General features: G+C 42.3%; 1 protein-coding gene across 1 annotated transcript in view; it reads left to right on the forward strand.

Annotated features, from left to right (window-relative positions):
- The window catches only part of NEBL (nebulette), a gene marked incomplete at its 3' end in the record, with an annotated part of 349,160 nt that overhangs the window by 129,435 nt on the left and 194,794 nt on the right, over positions 1 to 24,931 (forward strand). The gene's annotated exons all lie outside the window — the stretch shown is intronic.

A 24,931-nucleotide genomic window follows, 5' to 3' on the forward strand; every position in this document is an offset into this window, starting at 1 on the left:
TAATTAGTTAATCCTCTCTTCACAGAGTTCACGGGGTGTCTGAGGAAACAGGACTAACATACCACCCCCCAACCTCGAGCAACTATGTTTAATTTAAAATAAGGACTCAGAAATGGGGGGGCTAGTATGGGTTGGTCTGGTTATGCTTCATGCTGGCGGGGGGCGGGTGTCTGAGTGGAGCCTTGAAGGTTGACAGAGGATCTGATATGAACCCTTATCTCCTTCCTTTAGAGAGCACACCGCTCCCTTTGGGTTCAGTTAGTGGTTATAGGTGTCGTCTACTTGGTCCAGGAACAAGCATTTATTGTTTTCCTACCACACGCCTGACCTCTGGAAAGGCAAAGAAAAAAGGAGCTCACTGTTTCATGAAAGGCTGATTTTATTCTCCCTCAGGTAGGTAGCAAGCTGCAAACTTCAGAAGACAGAGCACACACATAGTTCTGGGCTCGTGGGATAGGAGTTCATAGAGGGGCACAAAGCGCTATGGGGTCTCCAAGCAGTGGTCAGGTGAAGGCATCAGATTTGCTGTAAAATTTTGCTCAAAAATCATCTCCTTCAGAAAGAAAATGTAGGACTTCATCAGACAGATGGCATGGGGAAATTCAACTCAATTCAAGAAACACGTGTTGACTACTTACCATGTACAAGGAATTGTGCTAGGTGTTGGGGGAGGGAAAAGCATCACCATCATCATCATTATCGTCAATCTTGCTGTATTCAGGGCACATAATTTTACATGTACTATTTCATTTCTTCTCAAACAGCCCTATGAGACAGGTATTTATTATTATCCCTATTTAGATGAAGCATTCAACCTTTAGAGAGTTTAGAGAACTCACCCTTTCAAACTTAGCCAGGAATTGAACTTGGAATAGAACCTAGATCCGTGAGCCCCAAGTGTCCACAATCTCAACCAGTACTCTGGTCACATTACTCAGAGAGCACCTAGAAAAGGAGATGTGTAAGCGGATACTTTCAGTACAAGCCAATAGGGCAGTGTATGTAAAGGTAGAATTTCGCATAAAGTGCAAAAGTCACACATAGGAAGAAGTCCTCTCTCTCCCCTCCCTCCCCTTCTCCTTCTTCTTCTCTTTTCCCTCCTCCTCCTTTTTCTCCTTCTCCTTCTTCATGAGCGATTAAAATACTTCTAGAGTGTTTCTACCTTTGCAAAGACATGGAAAGATATCTACCCTAATGGTAGTATTCATTACTGGCAAATCATTTAATGTTAGCATATTAAATGATTTGATTCTGTGGTAGAGCATTCCCTTTGAGTTTTGATACCAAGAATTCTGAACAGCTCAACAGTTTTGGTGGAAAATTGACTATTAGCATTTTATTTACTTGTTTGGATAACCTGTGATGCTAAATGAGCCAAATCTCTTCATTACTCCAAGTTTTGAAATTCTGAAATCTTTTAGAATTGTTTGGTTAAAACTTCTATTTTTTCTTTTAGTTCATTAGCTTACCAAATGAGCCAAAATGAAGGGAAAACAAAAACAAATTTTCAGTCCAACCTAGGACTGAACCTATTTATGGTTACATATTTTTATCTTTTCCTTTTTTCTCTTCTCTGTCTCGGTCTCTTTCTTTTTCAGAGGCTTATGAACATGGCCAGCATTTTTTTTTTTTTTTTTTTTTTTTTTTTGGCCTGAGTGTTAGATCCTCTCAAGCTTTTTTGGGATCTATATTAGGTGCCAATTGTCATAATAAAATGATAACAAAATACCGGAGAATAAACAAGGAAACCATGAGTTAGCTTTTCAGAACTGGTGATAGGCGGTGGCTTACAGGAATTATCCAGCTTGCAAATAACTGGTGCCTGTCCACTTGGGCAGCCACTGACCGTGCTGGCTGTGGATGGCTCTGGAACTCTGCAGACAAGAAGGGGAGGGGAAGCATTCCTTCGTCACTAGCTCCCTTTCCATCACATATCACAGGATGAACTGCTTCAAAGAAATAGCATAACTGGAGGTTAGGTGCCCCCACTGGCCCACAGTGACCCATACTGTAATGGGCAAAAGTGGAGACTTTTCCTTCTAGTGGTATTAGTAACATTGTACTTCATCCGTGGGGCATCGGCCTTTCACTGCATGCGTTGGGACCACCGTGATGTCCTTGTTTTTGTGGGGAGGTGGGCCTTGAGTTCCAGAGCCTTGCCTAGTAAACTAAACTTCTGGAACACAAACTCTTTGTAAGTTGGGCAGTCCCTAAACTTTAAAAACTTAAGTGAGGTGAAAACCCCCTTAGGAGAGAAATTTTTTTTTTTTTTTTTTGTGGTACACGGGCCTTTCACTGTTGTGGCCTCTCCCGTTGCGGAGCACAGGCTCCGGACACGCAGGCTCAGTGGCCATGGCTCACGGGCCCAGCCGCTCCGCGGCATGTGGGATCTTCCCAGACTGGGGCACGAACCTGTGTCCCCTGCATCGGCAGGCGGACTCTCAACCACTGCGCCACCAGGGAAGCCCAGGAGAGAAATATTTTAAACTTACTATTTTCACATGATGTCGTAGCAAGTGTTTCTTTTTTTCAGGCTGTGGCAGAAAAGGCACAGATGCTTTGAGTACTTTACATCAGGAGTCTGTGGACTTCATAAAGCTGGGGAAATTGTTCTTCAAATGGAATCTTGAGGGGAAGCCTTCATAGAAAAGAGAGCAAAAACAGGGCCGTTGTAGCTTTAGCAAGGGGAGGAGGTGCAAACCCCCCTCTCATGTTCCCCCTGCTTCTCCCCATTCTCCCCCTCTAGGGCCTTGGGATGAATGTCTTAGGAAGCCTTGGGCCTCTGTAGGGGAGAGTTCTGAAAAGCACTGCTGAAAGACAAAACGTTAGTTAACTTTCCCACTTGGTCGCTTATGTGATTGGCTTAGCTGTTTGCAATCCTGCTGAAAATAATGGAGAATTGGGGCTCCCTGGGTTCTTAAATGGAGTGTGTATGATTTATAAGTGCTGATAAGATGACATTGAAAATTATGATGGATCGAATACAGATTATTCTGGAATCTTGAGTGTTCATTCTGTAATCTATGTTAATTCTTTTTTAATCTTCCATGTTTCTCTGGGGGCATAAAAAACATGGCGCACAGGGAACAGGATATATGACAGTAGTAAGGTGAGAAGTTGACATGGTTTTTTTTATAGGGAAACATAATAGTTACACATCTCTGCGGGAGGAATGAGGACACATGTCTAATATAAATCTCTGGACGGTCAAGGAGGTGGGGCTGTGACCAGCGTTCCCTTTCTGGCTTGCCCTAGGTAACTTTCTGTTCCTCCTCATTCTGTCTTCCATTTTCAGAGGTTTTTTCTCTCTGTTCTCTGTCATCTAACCAGCCAGTATGGTGTTCAGTTATTACCTAAAGCAGGACTCCTCTCAGGTGGCAGTTGCTTTTTAATAGGGTATCACTGAGGACTGACTTCCTTCAAAGCAACAGATCCACGACTAGGGAACATCAGTAATTGTCTAAAGATGACTGGAAAGCTCCTTTGGAGAGCATCCTCTGTGTATGTGTCAAATCTCACCCCAGAGGCCCCAACCCGATCATAAATTTGACCTGAATTTCATTTGCCACCCAGCGCCCGTGATATGCCAAATTCTGTGCTAGATATGGGAGATGCTGTAGTGAGCAAAATCATATAAACCTTCACTCTCAGGGGATTTATGGTCTAGTGGGGGAGAGGGCGATAATAGAAAATTAACGAACATAGGCAAAATTGCAACTGTGACGAGAGCTGCAGAGAGAGAGCTGCGTGTATCTTAATTATGTTTAAAAACATTTTCAGAGAGTTGGAGGCCTGAGTGCTTTTCTGCAGGCAGGTACATAATGGGATCTCAGAGTGGCCTGCTGCATCCTGCCCAGCTGTGGATCCCATTTCTCAATGCAAATCCTTTTTTTTTTTTTCCGATTTCCTGGTCTTAGCTGACGATTCTTTGCTCCTTGCTGGGTCCTCTTACCGTCCCTTATCTCATGCGACAACCTCATACTTCTGAAACAGGAAGACTGTCTCTCCAGATAGTTTTCGTTGGTAATTCTTATATTCCGCTGATCTCGGACAAGAAGCCTTTCATATTTGCTTTTTAATTTTCCATCTTCTTTGAACCTAATTTTGGCAGCTTTATAGTTCCCATCTTTTGATTTTTCACCATTTGATGCCATATTTTGATCCTAGGGTGATGCTTCTTATTTCTCACAATAAGCGCTTTCTCATGTATGTAAAGGTAAAAGTTCACAGGGAGAAGCTTCAGCATGTTTCTTTTCAAGGTTTTGAGGCAGTGAAAATGATGAGAGATTATGTTTCACATATAGGAAGGGCTGAATGTGAATAAGTACTTCAAAGGAGAAATATTAATTCACTTGATGTGGCACATTTCTTTCAGGGAACAGAACATGCTGTGCAGATGTTAACTCTAACCCCCACCATCTCCCACAAGTCAGGTTGTTTTTCTGTTTTACTTCTGGATAAAATGATGTAAGCGGCAAATATGTCAGGAGTGACAGACAGCAAAATAACCAAGATGTTTTGATTTGCTGTGTCATGATGGAGTTTTAGAGCCTTTCATCACAGGGGCCTGGTTTTCTACCTCTCACCCTTCTGAAATGACCCATATTCTTTCCATCTGTTCTCAGAGTCCCAGCAGAGTGGTTCTTTGGTGCCCTCCCGGCTCATCCTGCCTCCCTGCCCATGGTGCCCGCAGCCGGTGGTCAAGGGTGGAGGTGCTGTACTCTGGGTGGGCAGGCCGTGGGCTACTTGTTATTATTCTGTGGGCCACAGCCAGATTACTCGTCCTTTTAATCAGGCACTTGAATATATAGCCTATCAATTTTGTGGCTCTGGGGTCATGGATATAACAGCTGTGATGAGGAGACTATTTTAAAAATATGAAATCAATGTGTTTTTCATCTTTCTCGTCTACAAATCATGTTCTGCTTTACCACCTCACACTTACGGCTCCAGAGGAGGGAGAAGAGTGAACCCCACTTTGAGAAGGAGGGAATATGGTCCCGGGTGAAGGGGATGCCTATCCTTCCTTCTGGCCATGGTAACTTGTAGAAAAAAGGCAGGAGAAAATCAGAGACTGAAACCTGCCCCTCCCCCGTCTCTTCCAGTGGAAGTCTCTCATTGGGAAGATGGGGGAGGCATGGCAGGTCGGTGGAGAGCAGCGAGAAGCAGAGACGACCACCGCATGAGGCATCCTGCCGGCCCCACGGTGTGCCTGCGGGCAGGGAGAGAACCGGAGTTTAGTCCCTCATGTGGCGCAGAAGGGGTCAGACATCCCGGCGCAGTAGGGGCAGTAGAGGGATGCTGAGGGTGCGCGCTGCGGAGCTGGCAGGGGCAGTGCCACCGAGGAAGAATGGGCCCCGGGAGCCAGGGGTGGTGCGCGGCAGGGAGGAGTGGTGGGACCTCGGCGAGAGGTGCCCTTCTGAGCCGGGGGAGAAGGCACCGTGAGGGCACCAGCCAGAGGCTTCGTCAGGGACGCCAGCAGGGGCCCAGCGAGCGCGAGGACGGGGAGAGGCCACCGAGGTCAGACGAGTTGGAGGAGAGAATGAGGGAACGTGGGCTTGGGTCTGGCGCTTCACCCTTGCTTCCCTCCGAGGTCACTGCCTCAGCATGGAATCAGGCCACGAAACCAAACTTATAGTGCAGTATCGGATTCAGAAAAGTCCTCTTGGTGGTAGCCAGCAGCACACAGTAGGTCTGATTAGTGCGCTCAATCTTTCAACTCCTGTCAAGTACCTGTGTTTTCTTTTGCCAGAAATTATTTGGTCTAGTTATCGTTTCATGTTATCTCAGAACTTTGCTTATAGCGTCCGCTGTCTTCAGGAGGACCTCCCGCCGGAGTTCTACACGGGCCTTTTTCAGATGGAAACTGGCTCGAGAAATTCTGTGCAGAAAGATGACTATGATGGCTTCATTCTTTAAAAAAGCTTCCATTTGCAGCAATCACTGTGTTGTGTTCTGAAATGAGATCTCTACTTAAGCTTCCGAAAATATTGGTTGTACTTTTTAAAGGGTGAGGACAGCAATTAGAATTTCCCTCCCTTCCTTCATCCCTCCTCACCTCTCGATTTCTGGTGAAGTCAAGGATGAGGATGATAGAAAATCAGAAATTAAGGTAACACACATTTGAGCCTAACTAGTAGGGAAGTCAAAGCTCCATTTGACTGACACTCTGAGTTCCTATTTATATGAAATTGTCTTTATTTCAAGGGAATCTATAATCTGCAAATATCTTCTAAGGGAAATTTAACAAGCCTCTTCAGCTACAGATTTAGCTTCCTAAACATGCAGTACTTCTAGACCCCAGGGAACTAAATATACCAAATTTCACATTCTTACTTAAACTAAAGATGTGAAGAATAGTGAAACCAAGGTTCCTATCCTATTTTGTTGTTGTTGTTGTTGTTGTTTTTTGTTGTTTTTTTTTTTTTTGCGGTACGCGGGCCTGTCACTGCTGCGGCCTCTCCCGTTGCGGAGCACAGGCTCCGGACGCACAGGCCCAGCGGCCATGGCTCACAGGCCCAGCCGCTCTGTGGCACGCGGGGTCCTCCCAGACCGGGGCACGAACCCGCGTCCCCTGCATCGGCAGGCAGACTCTCAACCACTGTGCCACCAGGGAAGCCCTCCTATCCTATTTTTAATGAAACAAACAATCTTAGAGCCCTTATACAGATTTCTTTCTTTATCTCTAGAATGGCTATAATGCTTATAAATTATTAAAATTAAAATGAAAGTAAATCTTAACTGTGTTTCTTCTATGTACTTTGCAAGATTTCCTTAGAATTGGATAATCTCCAAGGCTCTGAGAGAACTTTTCATTCTAGAATATTTTATTCTCTACAGGAATGTCGCTTAAAGTCTTAGGTATGTATATATACTATTTATATTATTACATATAATACATATAAAATGTTTATATGTGTGTATATGCATGTAATGCACATATATACATCATACATATATGTTTATACAGGTATATACATCTGTGTATAATATGCAGATACACACATCCATATCATACACATATATTTATATATATACATACATATAATAATATAATAAAGCTAACTTGGAGAGACAACGTTCAGAAAATAGTCTCCTTGAAAATCTGAAAGACCAAGAAAACGTGAAGTATCTTTTCTCTTTTGTTATCGATGGCTAAGTATGATTTAATTCACTGCCGGACACTGAAACAGCTGCACCATTTGCAATCTTAGTTCCCATCATGTAAATTAGCTCTGCAGTTCCTGTGTCTTTTAGTCATTCCATATGTTTTAGGAAATAGCTAAGGTGAAAAAGTGTAACAGAGATGGTATTATTTCTGGAAGTGAGGTAATGAGATCTTTTTCAAAATATCACCTATTCCAGAGGGCAGATTACTCATTTCACAATATAACGAGCAGAGGCGTCGTTAAAGCTTTACCTGTTTTGATGGGCCTTACTCTCTCTGTAGTTTCTTAATTAATTTAATGTTTTTTTTAATAGCTGTTTTCTTTATCCTTTGTTTTAAATTTTAAACTAGAAGCTAGAGATCTTATTAATGTAACAGTTATTACTTAATAACCAGGCTAAGCAATTGTCAAGACTATATTTATACGATTTGATGATAAGGGTGATAATGTATGAAATGAAGTAGAAACAAAGAAAATAATTTCATGAAAATCAGGAGTCTTATGGGAATGAAGAATTAGATACTTTATTACAAAGCAGACAGATGCTTTTCTAATTTTTTCTTGACATTAATTACAAATCAAGAAAAATCAAGGTGTTTTTGATTTCAGCTTTTTTTTTTTTTTTTTTTTGCATTACGCGGGCCTCTCACTGTTGTGGCCTCTCCCGTTGCGGAGCACAGGCTCCGGACGCGCAGGCTCAGCAGCCATGGCTCACGGGCCCAGCCGCTCTGCGGCATGTGGGATCCTCCCGGACTGGGGCACGAACCCGTGTCCCCTGCATCGGTAGGCAGACTCTCAACCACTGCGCCACCAGGGAAGCCCACGGTGTTTTTGATTTCAAACCTTTACTAGCAAAGAAATCTCATTTAAGGACCCACATGTACTTCTTGTAATTTAATTCTGTATAAAGCTGCTTCAATTATTTATTGGTTTAATCTACATTTACTGAATACCTCCTTTGGCCAGACACTGCCTGCTCTTGGGGTGAAGGTGTGTGTGGACAGAAGCCAGCAGCGTTGGGGAGGAACATGACCCCTGACTTAGAGGTGTTTATTGAGTTTCCTCAAAAGATATTCTCCCAAATTCTGCAAACAGTTATTTTTTTCTGTGCTCTATGTAGCTTTCCGCTCTCATTCTCTGCTGAAATGTTTACCCGTTCGTTCTGGGAATGGAAGCCCAGAATGACTCTCTTTCCCTTTACATAGATCAAATACCAGCTGCTCTGAGAAACTATGTCTTGGGGAAGAAATGATCTTTTAACTGGTTTTGGAAATAACTCCCCAGCACCCATGCCCTTTTGTAAACTTTTTTGTAGAGTTTGCTCCTTCTTAAGATAATGTGGGTAAAATATTTTTGATTATTTCATGGACACAGGAAAGCTTCTCCAATAAAATCCACTTTTTTGGGGGGGGGTTATCATCAGGAGAATTAAATCATGTCATCAGCAATATCCCAATCCTCTTGTTATCCTGCAGACCCCTCACCCTTTTTGGGTCATGGACCCCTTTGGAAGTTTGATGAAAGCCATTGAACTTCTCCTTTGGAAAAGGTACAAAAGCAAAAATATGCCAACTTTAGAATATAATTGCAGGGAGTTCATGGGTCAGCAAAGGTCATCAGAGTCCCAGGTTTTAGGAGGTGTGGTCAGGTCAGCCAGTGGGAGGAGCAAAGAAAAATAGGCTGAACTTAGAGGTTTAGCAGAGGCTAGAGGATTGGCACAGAGGTTATGGATTCCCTGCCTTCTAAGCACAAATTTATCTTGATTAAAATATTAACTGTCTTGGAAATGTGAAATGGTACTGCCTTAAAGAAAGCAATCTAGCGACAACTGTTAAACCTTAAAAATACACATACTCTTTGATCCAGCAGTTCCACTCCTGGGAATTTCTCCTGTAGAAACAGAAATATCAGCATATAAGGCACATGGGCAAGGATCTCTAGGTCAGCATTGTTTGTAGCAGCAAAAAACTGGAAACTGAATGAAAGCCCGTCAACAAATAGTAGAATAAATTATGATAACCCAGACCACAGAATATTATGCAGCCATTAAAAAGAATGAAATAGAGGTAAACCAGATACCTTTGGGATGTCCATGTGGTATTACTCAGTGAGAAATTTAGATACAGAAAAGTGTATAAATTACAAAACTCTCCCTCTGTGCATGTGTGTGCATATCTATGTCTGTATTTGCATATGTCTGATTAAGATTATATGTGTGGGGAGAAAAATATGAAGTAATATACACTAGGGTGTTAGCATTTGTTCTGGGGGCTTATCCATGGTGAGCCAAACAAAGGGGAAAAATGGTTAAAATAATTTCAAAGATGTATATGATGGCATGAATGCATTTTATGCAGTTATCTACCTGTCTATCTCTATTTATTATCTATATGTTGGTGGGTATATGTGAGAAGAAAGAAAACAATGACTTAGAAACATAATTGCTTGTATGTATTTAGCATTCCATTCTTTTCCTTCTTTCACAGCCGGTAACACTGGAGCTTTTCAGTTCAGTCTTGTGGGGCTAACTAGGCCAATTTGGCCAGCCTGCGATCTCCCTGCTGACTTATTAGGTGGATTTCCTGTGACTCACTGCTCTAAAGTTATTTAGTCTTTAGCAAATGTTTGTTGGATGGCTATTTTATGTCATGTACTAGGCTTTGTGCTGGGAAGACTCAAAGAGCTAAGGGGTTTGTGTTTGTGTGTGTGTGTGTGTGTGTGTGTGTGTGTGTGTGTGTGTGTGTGTGTACACAACTCAGGGACTGTTTGCAGCTGCATTTGAACTTCCTCCCCCCAATCTGTCATTTATCTGCTTGTGGGTGTGTAGGGTGGAGAGCATAGGTGCTGCTCTCATGTCAGTAAGAACCTAAGAATTTGGAGTAGGATCTTGACGTTCCTTCTTTTTGTTCCATTAAATGACCTACTGCCTAATTCTCCAACTTTTCCTCAGAGATTCCTGAAGACCTCTAGAGAGGATAGTACTGAAAGGACTTTAAAGGAAAAAGAAGTATGAGGTGCTTCCTGTAGATCATTGTCTCTCAAAATTGTGGTTTCCCACATCATAGTTACCTGGTGAGCATGTGGAAAATGCTTATTTGTGGAGCTGGCCCCAGACTCACTAAGAGGGAGGCCTAGAAATCCACAGTGTTATTAACTGCCCCATGTAAGCCTTACACACGTGAATGTTTGAGAGCCAGTTGCATCAAATTTTGCTTCAAATAATGAGCCCTCCTGGCATCTTTCCCCAGAATTTTACCAAGACTTTTCCATATCCTTGGACTTCTTTCCCACATGGTTGTGGAAAGCTTAGATATTGTGCCATGTGGAAATTGGTCCCCATTCACTGGTTTCTCATTCAGATGGACTGACCTCCGTCTGTCAGGCAGGATACTTGGAGTCGTGTGCTGCTGCCAGGCTTCTGAAAGCTTATGCCACTGCTCAGGATCCAAGTCCAGGGAACATAGACAGGAGAAGGGATGCTTTAATTCGGTTTTAGGACATTTAGGTATTTGACTCAGCAGATACTCTTACAGACATTTTTCTAATATCAAAATGGCTTTTTATTTTCCTCTTTTTGTTCATTAGTGATGTCTGCATTTTAGAGGAGATTTTATGAAGAGAAACTTTCAGACCATAGTGTCACTACCGAACACACACAATTTCATTCTGAATGTAAAGAAATCAATGTAGATCAGAAAAGGACTAGAATGGTTTGAAAAATCAACAATCTGATGGTCAAATTCAAATGTCTCTAATGTAACAGAGTCAGTATATACATACACGCAAGAGAGAATTTCAGGTTACAATGCATTTTGTTGTTTGTAACGACAGGAGTAAAACCAGGATTTGCACACATGATGTAAATGTTTTGGAATTCTTGATTCTTTGGACTATTTCTGGTTTATTTATAAATATTCGTAATAGAATCAAGAACTGAAAGTGTTTTTCAGATATCTAAGATTTATCCCATTACACAGGTTTCTTCCCCAGTCGTTTTATCTAAAATGTCAAAATAACTGAAGCAAAGGCTAGTTCATATGAAAAGCAGAACTGAGTGACTGTTCTCCTACATTCCTCATGTGATTGTACCTGTATAGACAACCACCTTAGTACTGTTCTGATTAGAAAGGCCTTGTCTGAGAACCTTTTATCTCCACAGCAGGATAGATACAATCCGAGTCGATACTAGAAACCCACGGCTTCATCCCTCAATCAATAATCATCGATTGAGTAGAGTTGGTTTCAGGGCTATGTATTAGATAGCATGAGGCTTACAGAAGAAGAGTCATAGTTTCTGCCTTTGAAGAACAATCTAATTCAGAAGGTAGTTCAAATATGCACGCTCTGACATGGTTCCATAACAAAAGCTTCTTTCAACAAATACTAGGGAAGACAACATAAAGAAGTGATGGTGGAACAGGGGAGGTGTTGGAGAGCAGGCACACGACATTGTAGAGAGACGGCTGAACAGGAGCAAGACGCGAGGAAGCCATGAGCATAATCCATAAAGCTGTCTCCATCCGAAAGTCCTCAGCTGGAGGGTGTGGGCAGTCAGTCGGGAGTCTGTGCTCTGGAGGGTGGAGAGACTTTGGAATGAAATGACGAGGTCCTCAATCAGGGTAGTGAAAAAGCTGTTGAAGAATCGTGGTCTAGGGATTTTATGAGATGCAAAGGTTGGAGAAATGAAAGAACTCCAGTGTGAGGAAGTGAGGAGGCTGAATCAGGATCGTGGCTGTGAAAAGGAAGCAAAACTTAGTGTTAACTTTTGGAGAAAATTGGATATTAGGGATAAGTTGGGGAAAAAAAATAAAGCCATATAATGAAAATATTAGTGAAGGTATTAAACTCATCAATCTGAGACACTTTAAATTAGAGGGGAAACAGTGACTAGTGGTGGGGAATAAACCTGATTAATTGACTTTTAAATTTTAAATTGTCTGTGGATTTTTGGTCTTCAGAAATGCATTTGTGTCATAAACTATCATTGAATAGACCTTTGACATGGTAAATATTCTATGGTTTAGAATAACTTTATAGGCTTTCATTCAGTAGGTGGTAAATAAGTGCTGGATGACAAATTCTGGTATTTATCTTGCAAGGTAATCTGCAGTTCTATGAGACGTGTTTTCCTGCCTGGGACACAAAGCTCTGCTACAATTATTTGTGAATAACTTTTTATAACTCATGTTCTAAGACTATTGTAAATTGCCATTTAAAAGAACAATGTTTCATCAACATAAAAAAACCTCTCTCCTTCCTACATCAGGGGTATTTTACTCTTGTCTAAAAAATACATACTTCTTTTTAGAAGTCGACATTTACACTGAGCTGGTACTTTTTTTCTCTGGAAAGGAAAAAAAAACCACTTAGAAAAACCCAACTAACCAAACAAATCACCTTGATTACTACCTACAGAGAAAAAGAGCTGGCTTTATTTTTTCTCTTGTGCATGTTTTTAGATCAATCCATATATGAGAAATAGTTATGTTAGAAACTGTTTGGATATTTGGTGTAGTGGGTGTAGAGAATGGGTACATCAAATTGCTACCTAACAGAGCAAGGAAACAAGTTCATACTGTCTATTGGGAAACAAAGCGTATGACTATTAAAAAGAAAAAAAAAAGTGTTGAAAGAAAGAGTGTGTTGAGTTGCCAGGGACCCCTAAGCTTCTACAGTCTGTTCACGTGGGGAGTGCTGTTAGTCATCTATTTCCTAGTTGCTGACCAGAGGGCTTTACCAATAGTGGCATTATTTTCCTGGGTTTTTATTTCCCTGGAGTACCTATGATAATGCTGCAAATCATTTATTTTGGTAGACCTTGAAATTATGTCCACCTTACAACTTGGAAAACTTTGGGTAGGAAGAATCTTCTGGCTGTGTTTCACTTTGCAGATTCTTCGGCTCTCACTTGCTACACGGGCTCTGAGCCTGTTCTGTGGAATGTGTGTATGACACGGGTGCCTGTTCCACTTCCTACGCGCCAGTCGTCCTCTTGTACCAAGCCGCCCTTCTCCCCATGGAATGTGGCGGCCAGGCGGTGTCAGCTTTCGGTCAGCTGGCTGGCCCTGGTGGGGTAGAACCTGGTGTCCAGGTCTGACTCCACACTTGCTTTTTCCTGACAGCCTTCCTCTCTATGACACCTTGCCCGTGACTTTCTCGAGAGAAAGTGGGATACATAGAAGCTAATAGGGGGATCCTTAGCGGGCTCTGCACCTCTCCCCTGTGCTTTCCCGAGCTTGTCCTCTGCCCTTTGCTCTCAACACAGACACCCATGACCGTCTGACCACTGCTTTCCTCTTCCTCCTTGCACTTGGCTTTCCCTTCAGCGCATCAGCTTCCTTCCAAATCTTTGTCCGTCTTCCAGACGGCAGAGCATCCAGAAAGACTGGAGATACGTTTTCTGGTGTCCATGTGAAGCTTTTGCTTACTTAGATACATTTTGGGATATGACTTTCTTGTTTCAAGGGCCGTTTTTCTGTTAGCAGTAAGTATTTGACCCTTCCGTCTCCAAATGTCTGGAGTTTAGATTTAAACAGATTCTAAATCCACTTGATTTTTTTCTACAGCTATTTCACTCCCTCCTTTGCAAATGCTGATCGCAGGTTACCTAGGAATGGCTTCTCCCTCTTCAGAGACCTCTGTTGTTTGCAAGGGGTCAGCATCTTGCAACCCTTTGCAGACAGGGAGAGTGATAGGCTTTGTTTGGCCAGGAAAAGTCACTTTTGACTGAGGATATAAGTAAAATGAAGATCTTCTGTAGTGCAACATCCAGGCACTAAGTTAAACCACCTGCTTCAGCTGTAGCGTAGGGCCCCCTGTGTGGCCCGTCACATGCGTCACACTAGGGTGAAACCAACACGTCACAGCAGAACGATAATAAACCTGTCGTGGTAGCCACCGTCCTCTTCGGCCCCCTCTGCCTAGTGGCCAAAGTCCTTTCTGAGTTAAGAGATTCACCCATGACGAATATGGTGACGGCTGGCATCCAAAATATAACAATTCATGGTTGCAGTTAGAGCTTAATTTCCTTAAACCTTTCATCAGGGAAGGAAGCACTTTATAGTAAATGACTGTGTTGCTTGAAATCATCTGCCCGTGGAGCCTTCATTATATTCCTTAGTCATTATGGTTTGCATCACATGATCTTTTCTCAAACATCAGCCTGGTGAACCAACAATGAAATTGCATTTCTTTGAATTAGAGTACAGATTATTATGGCAGAAAAAGACATCGAAGGGGAAACGTTCATGTTTATGTTTGAATAAATGTGAAAGCTTAATGGCCTCAGAGGCAGTTAAAGCAGAGGTTGTGAGAGAACCCGGAACCGTGGTACCTCATTGCTTTCGACGTGTCTCTGAATGAGTGCAGGCAGAGCACTTTCACTTTCCAATCCCGGGTGTATACATCCTGGACGTACACTCATTTGGTGTGTATTTCTCGTGTGGGTAGGAGAACGCAGCATCACTGATGGTTCTTATTTTGATCTCTGGGCTCTAACACGCGTTAGGCAATCAATCAATGATTATTGAAATAAAGTGGAAAAGTCTTGACTCAGAGAGGGTCCCCCTCCTCCATTTCTTGCCCCCACACACCTGGGCTTCTCCATGGCTTTTGTATGGTTAACGCAGTCCTAAGATTGGGAACATTTTGGCGCTGCAGATGGGAATAAGCAGTTAAAACAACAGCCTGGGAAAGAGAATTATTGCTTGCTTGGGCTTATTTATTTGGCTCTGACCCCGGGCCTTACCTGACCTGCATATCCAGCATGATCCCTGGATTCCAGAGAGTCAACCTTGCCTTGCTGTTGGCTTCCGGACCCTGTCATGAGTGTGATCGACTCCTGGGTCCATCCTTGTCATCCTGCCATCTCACCTTTGCCGCTGTTCTCCTTAACTGTATACTGGAAAGATAGGAGTCACTTAGTGGAAAATAAAGTGATGCATTAAGTAACTTAATTGGGGCTAGCTATGGAATCAGATTGTGACTTTTACATGGTATCCGAGTTGACATGTTGCAGAGTGCTAGAAGCAAAGCCAGTTGGATTCGGAATATAATGTGCAGAGAGATAGTATCATTGCTGTGTGCTTTATTATAATTTCTATTTTTCCTCACAGCCATCTGCTATGTTATATATTTGTTTATTCTGATGTCAAGTATAAGACCTAGATATAGCATTTTTATTATTCTACCTTTCCTCCTGCCCTCTTTCAGCTGCACAATTCTTGCAGCAGTCAGAGCCTGTGGTTGCCAAATGCCCGTGTTGCAAGAGCCCCAGCAAGGATAGAGATCTTGTGTTTGTTTTCCCCATAGATTACAGATGAATGAATGAGCGAATGATTGGAGACAACATGAGACATTATTTAGTGAGGGTTTATAATGAGCCAGTCATTGTGCTCAGGGCTTTTTGTAGAGTGTCTCAGTAAATCTTGATGATAGCTTCCTTAGGTAGGCATGCTCATTCTCATTTTGTAGCTGAGGAAGCTGTGGCTCAGAGAGGTTGAGTAAACCACCTGGGGTCACATAGCTAGTTGGGCCCCTTGCCAGCCGTTGGCCTCAGGTCCTTCTGACGCCAAAGCCTGAGCTGTTCCTTACCAAGCCAGGCTATCTCAATGTAGCCGCTCTTATAAATGACATTTTTGTGATTTCAATACCATATCATAGCAGTGCGATGACATTTTAGGTTTAAAATTCTCCAAGTTCTCTTCATGAGGTTAAAATTTTTATATTTGGACTTTTAAAATTGTAATTTCTGGTAAATATCTTATTATTTTACTTTATTTACTTTTGTGGTTATTTTGACACTCAGTCTGATTTATATTATTCCTGGAGCCATTAAATACTTTTGTTTAAATTATGCAATAACTTTTTGTTTACATGTTAGTGATTTTAGCCAGTTTAGTTATTAACAGCTCTGCTGTTTTGTTTGCTTTATCCATTTTAATTTGTGTTGAATAAATGTCCTCATGTTTTTTAAGCTTACTGATTTTTAAATTCTAATTCTATATAGGCTCCTACCTCTGCATCTAATTTTTTTTGTGTTTGTGTGTGGTATGCGGGCCTCTCACTGTTGTGGCCTCTCCAGTTGCGGAGCACAGGCTCCGGACGCGCAGGCTCAGCGGCCATGGCTCACGGGCCCAGCCGCTCCGCGGCATGTGGGATCTTCCCGGACCGGGGCACGAACCTGTGTCCCCTGCATCGGCAGGCAGACTCTCAACCACTGCGCCACCAGGGAAGCCCCATGCATCTAATTTTTAAACTTTTATTTCTATACTTCTACTGATCAGAGTCTTGACATTTAATTTATTATAAAACCAATGAAAAAAGGGTAAATTATTCACATTTCAAAAACAGTTTTTAAAGTAGGTCTGATCATAGAAAATACCGAGTTATATTAGAAATCTGATTTTTGGTGTAGCTATATTTTGCCAAATAATGGCAAGGAACTGGTTAAACACGTTAACGCATAGTGTGTTGGAGACTTGGTCCCTACTCATAAATTCTTCAGGAGCTTATTTTTATTGGCAAAGATGTTTTCCATTTCATCACATCCTTTGTCTTTCTCTTCTGAGACAACTCAGGAACCCAGAGCACTCATTTACTCAATGGCTGCTATGGTGCTGCTTCCAGGGGCTCCAAAGCATCAGAGCAGCTCGAGTCGTGGTTTCTGACTTTGCTCAGCACTAAGGAGAGATGCACCCCTCGTTAGTGCCCGCTGAGTGGAGTCCACAGGGGAGTACTAGAAGTGCTCCGAGAGGGGCAAGATCACCACTGTGGGCTGGGCGGGGTTCACTGGGCATATCCATTGTGTGCATGCCTGCATGCCTGTGAGCTTTATCCTGGCTCTGCTGGTGCCAAAGAAGATTTAACATCACTCTCAATGGAAAACACTTAGAGGATATTTATGAGTATAATAAGAAAGGAATCAAGGCCTTTTAGAGGAGGAAGTGTCTTAACGGAGGACCAGGACTTTGACAGGTGGTGGGAGAGACGGGCAGGGCCCAGGAAATAGTGGGTGGGGCTGGAAGTGGGATAGATGTGTTGATTGATCATCAGTGGACCAGTGACCCTACAGAAAATCCAGAAGAGGTTAAGGCTGGGTGTAAAGCACCTGAATAGCATGCTGAGGAGGTTGGGCTTTATCATTAGGCCTGGGGGGCTATCAGTTCTTGGGCAGGGGAGTGATTTGCTGAACATGATGTTGCATCAAGATTAATCAGGCAGCAAAATGGATTGGATGGGGAGAGATTTGAAGTAGGTACCCAAGTTGGGAAATGTCTGCTGTAATGAAAGTACGTGGTAATCAAGCAGATCATCAAGGGAAAGGAAAGGAGAGGAGAGAGAAGAACTCTGAAGAATGATTGTATGTGAGGGAAGAGGTGTCGGGCTCTAGAGTTCCTGTGGGAGGAGCTTCCACTTGGCAAACCAGTTGCAAGTGGGAAGAGGCCCTTAGGCAGTGTGGCTGGATGCTGTGTTCACATAGCAAGTTGCTGTTTTTACTGAGATTGAGTGTTGATTTGGTGTGGTTTGCAGGGGTAGGGGGTTGTCTAATGGAGATTGTGGCCACTTCCCTCCCTACCCCGTATCCCCTTGGTGGTGCCACGGGGAGAGATAGAGTCCAGTGTGACCGAGGCCTTTGTGACTCTTAGGCCTGAGTAGCTGGGACTGTTGTCATGCCTGTGGTCAGGGGTAGATAATTCAGGGGCCCATGGCCTCTGTAACCCCACAACTGTAACATTTGAATGAATAAAGGATTGAGAATGAGTGAGTTCAGGATTAGCACTGACTTGAAGAGTTTGACGATTATTTAGGGGGAACTGACTTCCATACAGATGGATGAACAGTGACATTCGGGAGAAAGCCAATTATTGGTGACTAAAGCTTTCTAAAACCACGTTCAGTTGCAATATAAAAGGACTGAGTTTTGAAAAGAAAACACTTATGACGCATGGATAAGTTACATAAGTGTTATTAGAGTTATACATAATGCATTGTTAACCAGTTTGAACATTTGTTTTGCAAAGTGTCCAAGGTGATGATCGATTGCACACACATTTCAAAATTTGTTCTGGAGCTTACAGAGAGAGAAGGAGAGCTGAGAAGAATCTGAGTATTGAATTAGTATTGGGGATGACTGCTCTTTAAATTTCTTTAGCTTTGCCATTAGCCTTGATATTGAGTGATATAAAAAAAATACCCCCTGTGAAACTTTGGGTGATTTTAGGTGGTTTTAGGTGATCACTATGACACTTTTTAGAAGGCACCTTACCTTATGCAGTTAATGGCTCGGCTAGAAAGCTGACCCTTAGACAGTCTGACCCCCAGAGAGCTGGTGGAATGCGAAGGAAAGAGTAGGGGTTTTGGAGTGAGTTAAACTTGGGGTTCAATTTGTCTCTACCATGTAACACTGTGTGGTCTTGGACAAGTTTCTTACACTCTCATTTTCTTCATTTTAAAATGGTGATTTTCCTGTCTCTCTTCAAAGGTTACCATGAGGTTAGTGATAATATATCGAGCCAGCAGGCCCGGTACGGGTCTTGGCACAAAGCAGGCACCCAGAAAATGTTAACTATAGTCACTTTGTCTAGGATACTGTATATTTTCATTTCACTGTCCGTGGGGTGATACCTATCATTTTGGAAAATGACAGCTGTTTTGCTTAATTGTGGAAGTGGGATGGGGCTTGTGAGCAAGAAAGCATTCTGGAAATAACATCCCTAAACCTTTTTAGGTGGCCTCACCTCCTGGAGAAAGCTCACTCCTGAAACTTGGTATGGGGAACCTGTAAGGTAGAGTAAAAAGCATGGATTCAGATCTAGGTGAAAATACTGGCTGTCACTTGCTAGTTATGTGGCTTTGGGAAGTAATTTTTGAGTTGGTTTCTGCAAAGCGTGGTTACAATAACCACACGCATGGATGTTGAGAGAATCACACAGGATGACGTGAGTCTGAAGCACAGGAAGTCCAGTGGGGCTGGGCAGAAGGCTTGAGGGGAAAGGGTGTTAAAATGAAGCAGGAGTACCAGATTATGGGGACAGCCTAGGGCATATTTAGGTGTTCCTGGTGCTATTACTTGCAAAGCTAAAAAAGCAAAAAGGGGGAAAAGGTATTACTTGCTCATCGTTTTAAAGCTTAATGAAATCCTGATTTATAAAAAAAAATAGCAAAATTACTTATTAGATAATTGATCATGGATGCTTAAATAATGTATTAGCTTATGGAAAATATCTGAGGAGCAGCAGTAATTTGAGAGTTTAGAGAATGATAAGTCTCGGGAGAGATTATTAGAGGAAAGGTAAATCAATCAGTTACTTCTCATGACCTGGATTATTCCTTTCAGTAAAGGAGTGTCTACCTACTTTTTGGTGGGCTGTTGCATTAGTGGAATTTTAAGGCGGTAGTAAAAGAAATAAAATAAAAATAAGTAAAGTTATTTTTTTTAATCCATAGAAACCTTTGACAAATCGTAAGGTACTGTAAATACGATTAAGGCACATCAGCTTCTTCTTGTGTATTGAATGGCTTAAACCAAGAACAAGGTTTCAAATCAGACTATTTTTTTGAGCAAATCAAACAAAAGTATATTCATGCTGAAAGGCATTCTGAACAGCAGATCTCAGTTCTGTGAGAAGATATAGCAGTTTCGGTGTATTTGATGTAAAGTAGACTACTATGGGAAGGAAGTAGCTTTAATGGCCTATGTGTTTCCTAAGAATTTTAAAGCTCTGGGCCATGATGGTGCAAGACAGTGATACGTGAACTGATTTTGCATTGTTCCAGGGAAGGTTCACCTAGAAGACTTAAACTCCCAAGGTTCATGATGAGCGTGAATGGCCCACGAATGCCGTTAGGCTTGGCTGAGTTATGAGCCAGAGGGCGCTGTTGTCCAAGCAGGGATTAGTTGTGTAAAGGAAACTGGCCATGGAGTGGGGGAGTGCTCCCTTCTTAAGATTAAAAATGGAAGCGCGTTTTTGTTTTGTTTTTTAAATATACTGTAAAGGAAAAAGAATTCGTACCACAAAGAGTAAGTGGGTTGAGACAGCAGTAAGAATTGCTGCTCACAGCATCTAGCTCAGAGCTAGCCTTATCCACTCAGAGATAATTATTTTCAAACCGAGCAGCATTTGCAGAGATAGCTCCCAAACAGCTGTGTCAGCTTTAGAATGTGTGAAAACTGCTCAAGAATGAACCATAAAAGTACGTTGTGGAAATTAAAAAAAAAAAAACAACTCAAGGATGTTTTGATATGTAAGGGTTATTAGCAACAGTTTACAGAAATATAGATGGAAGTTGGGAATTCATTTCATTTCCGCAGCGTCTTCCTGTTTATCTTCCTGATAGATTTGTCTCCTCGGTTACCATAGCACTGCTCATTGGTATTCCTCAGCGTGCAGTGCTGCTGCGAATCCCTTCGTAATTGCACCGAGCTAGAGAATCTTTACTTTTTAGGCCTTGCTCAAGCGCAGGGTCCGTTTTTCTTCTGTGTGGCAGCTTTAATCTTGACCGAAATGACAGCTCCTGTCCCGCTCCTTTTGTCTCGCTGGCAGGATGGTCAAGCAGCCACCTTCACATCTGATGCAATTACTAATCTGTTTCCTTCCCAGGAAGGCAGTGCTCGTTGTCCCCAGCCCTGGGGACTATAAACATCATTTTTTTTCCTGATATCTGTGCTGCAGGCTCTGTCAGCCCAGTGCTCCCCTTTGGTTACCGGAGGTGCTGGGCATTTTTCAGAGGGGGAATAACCATTCCCTTTCAAGAACATTTTCCTTTTGCGTTTCCCTGTCCTGACTTTTGGCCTCTGTTTCAAAGCTAAGGGGTTCCCAGTGCCCTCAAGTTTCTCCAACCCGAGATGAGTGTGTGTGGTTGGCTATCAGGAGAGGTGTTTGTAAGTGAAGCGCCACTTGCTAATTGCTTTTATGGAGTTTGGCTTCTTAGATTATGGCCAATGAAACCAATTATCTTGTATTGTGAATTTTGAAGGCAGAAGGACACTGAATTAGTTACATTAGAATCATCTTCCTATCTATCGATTACTGCAGTGATTTTGGGGGCTTGGATTAATGTATATTGTAGATGCAGTTACTCTTTTTGGATCCGATAGATTAGATTCAGCGAAAGATCCCTCTGGAGATGTGTTAGCCATACTTTGCCTCTAGCTCATCTTACATGGAGCCAGTTTTGAGTTCAAATACATTTTGTCTGATAAATTGACTGCACGTGGAGGAACTAAAGAGAGCAATTAGGTATGACATCAAATAAATGACTCAGTGACAAAGTATATTCCGTTTAGGTCAGCACAGTTCAAAATGGGAGAAAACATGATTTAGCTGGCTGGACTGAAAGACAGTTTAAATTACTGGACGAGAAGAATCTGAGGTTTGCCTTCTGAGGTTAGGTAATTGGAGATATGTAATATTAATTGTGTTTGCTGTGAGATGATTCTGTTGTGAGATGGATGCAGTTGTTTCTGTGGGTCTTGTTTAATATGACAATGTGCTGGTCCAATCTTTATGCAGAATGGGTATTGCTTTTGGCCAAGGTGAGGGTGGGTGGGTGAGTGATATGAGGCTGAAGCCTGTTAAACCACGATAAACGAATATATTTTGCTCGAGAGTTCATTTAGGGTGGCAGTGCCCTAGAGTAGGGAGTGGGCGACTTCTGTGGTTAACTGCAGTGTTTTCCTCCATTCTTCACCTCTCCCTTTTAGAATTGTATGCCCACATCTTTCCATGTGATTTTGTAGGAGCCTCCATTGTAGGAGGTACTACTGCCCCATCGATGTTGGGCATGACCATGTGACTCATGTCAGTCGGTGGACTTAAGCAGACATGGTGCCTGCAGAGATTCTTAGATGTGCTTCTGTGGTTGGCGTGGCCTCTGGTGCTCCTGCGTCCACTATGGGAAGAATGCATTCTGGTTGGCTGCTGGCCTTAGGAGGACGTGGAGGCATGTGGAACAGAAGTGAACCCCACCTGAAACCTGGAGCCAATCAGACTGTGACTTGCAGACCTGTGAGCAAGAAAAATAAATGCTTAGGATCGTAAGCCACTGACTTTTGGGCGAGTTTGTTATGAAGCATAAATGTGGAAATAGCTAATAGATGTACATACTGAAAAAAAAAAAAACCCTGCCTTTGTAAGAATTTCATTTGGGTTAACAAGCTCCTTTTACATTCAGATCCTCTTTTCCACACCCTTCGCAGGGAGTGGGTTATATCATTCATAACTTAGTGGTATCCTTTGGCTACAATGCAATGACGTCTTTTGCTGGTGAGATTTCATGACCAGAGGCTGCATGAATATATCCTCTTATATATTAATATAATTAGACACCCCTACTTAATTATATATTGGGGGAATTTACATATTTTACAACTTTATGTAGGCTTTTTGATTGCTTTAAAAAGGAAATTTGAATGACTGAAAAATTCTGTAAAAGAGTTTTTAGTTGCATGTAATTAATTTCACTATAGTTTGGGAGAAAATAAGTTTAAGAGACCATATTAGGTAGCTCAAAGAAGGTGAGGACAGGAGACACAGGTCTGGAGGCTAAGCTGATAGGGGCAGTGCTCTCAAAGTAAACCATGACTGTGTCAGCAAAGGACCCTTTTATTTTTATATCTGCTGATGGGACCTCACAGCTTCTGCTGCCTTAATGGGCTACTGGACCCTAGAACCTCTGCCACTCATGTCCCTGCTGCCCTGAGTCTGGGAACCTGTGTCATCACCCTTATTAGAAAAGATTCTTCTTCCTCAAGTTCTCTTCTGAATGAAAGACTTTTATGAGTACAGCTCATTGGTGGTGCCTAGATCACATGCCTGTATCCTAGCTGCAAGGGAGCCTGAGGAAGTGAGTTTATAGCTTCTACCTCAGGAAAGCAAGACTTAAAATGTGGAAAATTATTGAAGCTTAGGTAGGTTGTTCAAAAGATACCAGATAGTCATAAAGCTTGAAAAATGTCCATATACATCCATAATATCTATTTTAAAACCAACCTTTAGTTACTGTTAATTAGTATAGTAACTTTAAAAAAGTGAAAATAAAGGTAGTGTATCCAATTTAAAAAATTTTTGGCCATGCCCTGGGCATGCAGGATCTTACTTCCTCCGCCAGGGATTGAACCTGCACCCCATGCAGTGGAAGTGTGGAGTCTTAACCACTGGACCACCAGGGAAGTCCCACATCCAATTTAAAAAAAAAAAAAAAAGAGCACTAGTATAAAACAAAATTGCAAAAGTACCTCTGGCCTTATAGGCATGTATTTCTCAACTGGGCACTTACTTTAAAATATCCCAGAAAAACAAATATATCAAGTAGAAAAATTTTTTACATCAAAATCTCATTGATTTAGATTCCACTTACTCAACATTTGTGATAATCAGGTTGACTAAATTGGTTTATTAGTTTCACAATATGGCAGTGTTTATAACACTAAGTTAAAAAATTCTCAAACTTCAGAATCATCTATTTATGTACCATTCTATATACTTAATTTAACATTTTTCTTTTTCATCAAGCTGGTAGCATTGTTTGATTTCCTTTAGGGCTTGGCAGTCATAAATCTACCTTTAAAAATCTACTATATAAACTGTTCATTAAGTCAGAGACTCAATTCCTTGTTGAGAACTGTGGGCACAGATACAGAAAGGTTGGTAAGTTTTTTGGTGGGAAAATGAAGTTTTCTTCTGAGTAGTTCCACTTCCACAGTGAAATGAAAAAGTTATCACTGAGAATAACTGGCCCAGGGACAGATAAATTGTCAATAGAACAAAACAGAAGGCTTCCAGTTGGGGGAATGGCTGTAGGGTGTTGGGGAGACAGAAGAGTGTGGAAATAGTTTTCCTGACTAGTGAGAAAGAGATGGACTTGGGACAAGTTGTAAGGTTGCCAGACAGAGCGAGGGCCCAGTTGAAATGATCATATATTAAACTGAGATCAGATAGCATAGTTGTGTGTTTGTCTTTACCACATTGGGCCTTTTGGGTGCAATGCAGAGTAGGCAAAGAGTTGGGTTTTTGTGAGGGCTAAACCTCACATCAGAGGAAGAGAGGGGAAAAGTATTGGAGGGTAATTGCTGGGAAGAGATTGTAACAATGGGCCATAGAATCTAAGATATATGTAGAGGGAGTGAAGACATGGAGAGTGATGGACAGTAAGCAGTAGGTCAGTGGATTGGAAGTGCTGGTGAGGTCAGAGAATTGTTGGAGTTAAAGTATTGAAAAGAGTAGATGAAAAGTAAATGGTGCTGGTGATTGATGGAGAGGGTTGAAACAGACTTTGGAGGTAGCACAGCTGTTGTCATCGTGCTCCAGGCTCTGGCTCTGGTAGTGGGAGGATGAGATGAGTGGAAGACAGAAGAGCTGGTCAGGGAGTTAGGAGCCAGGATGTTGGATGCACTGTATGAGTGACGTTGAGGTCCCTGAGAATGTTGGCAGAGTGGAAGTAGAGGGTGGCGTAGTGAGCCAGTGGTTAAATGAGGCGGCATGTTGGTGTGTTAGCTGTAGAAAGGGCGCAGTTAGCTGTAGAAAGGGTCCAGCAGCATGTACCCCAAAAGAGCTGGGAGGGAGAGAATAATAAAGTCCTGGAAGCAGCAGTGGGCAGTAATGGGGCCACTCACCCCAGCTTTGTGGGGCCTGGGAGAAAATATTGCCATCACTTGAGGAGCTTCATGGAAAATAGTGTCCGTAGGACATAGCCAGGGTTTGGTTAGAATGAATCCTGTGTATGTGTTTTAGTAAAAAAGTGGAAGCTAGGGCTTCCCTGGT

The sequence above is a fragment of the Hyperoodon ampullatus genome (genome assembly GCF_949752795.1).
Source record: "Hyperoodon ampullatus genome assembly, chromosome: 3".
NCBI classification, from domain to species: Eukaryota; Metazoa; Chordata; class Mammalia; order Artiodactyla; family Ziphiidae; genus Hyperoodon; species Hyperoodon ampullatus.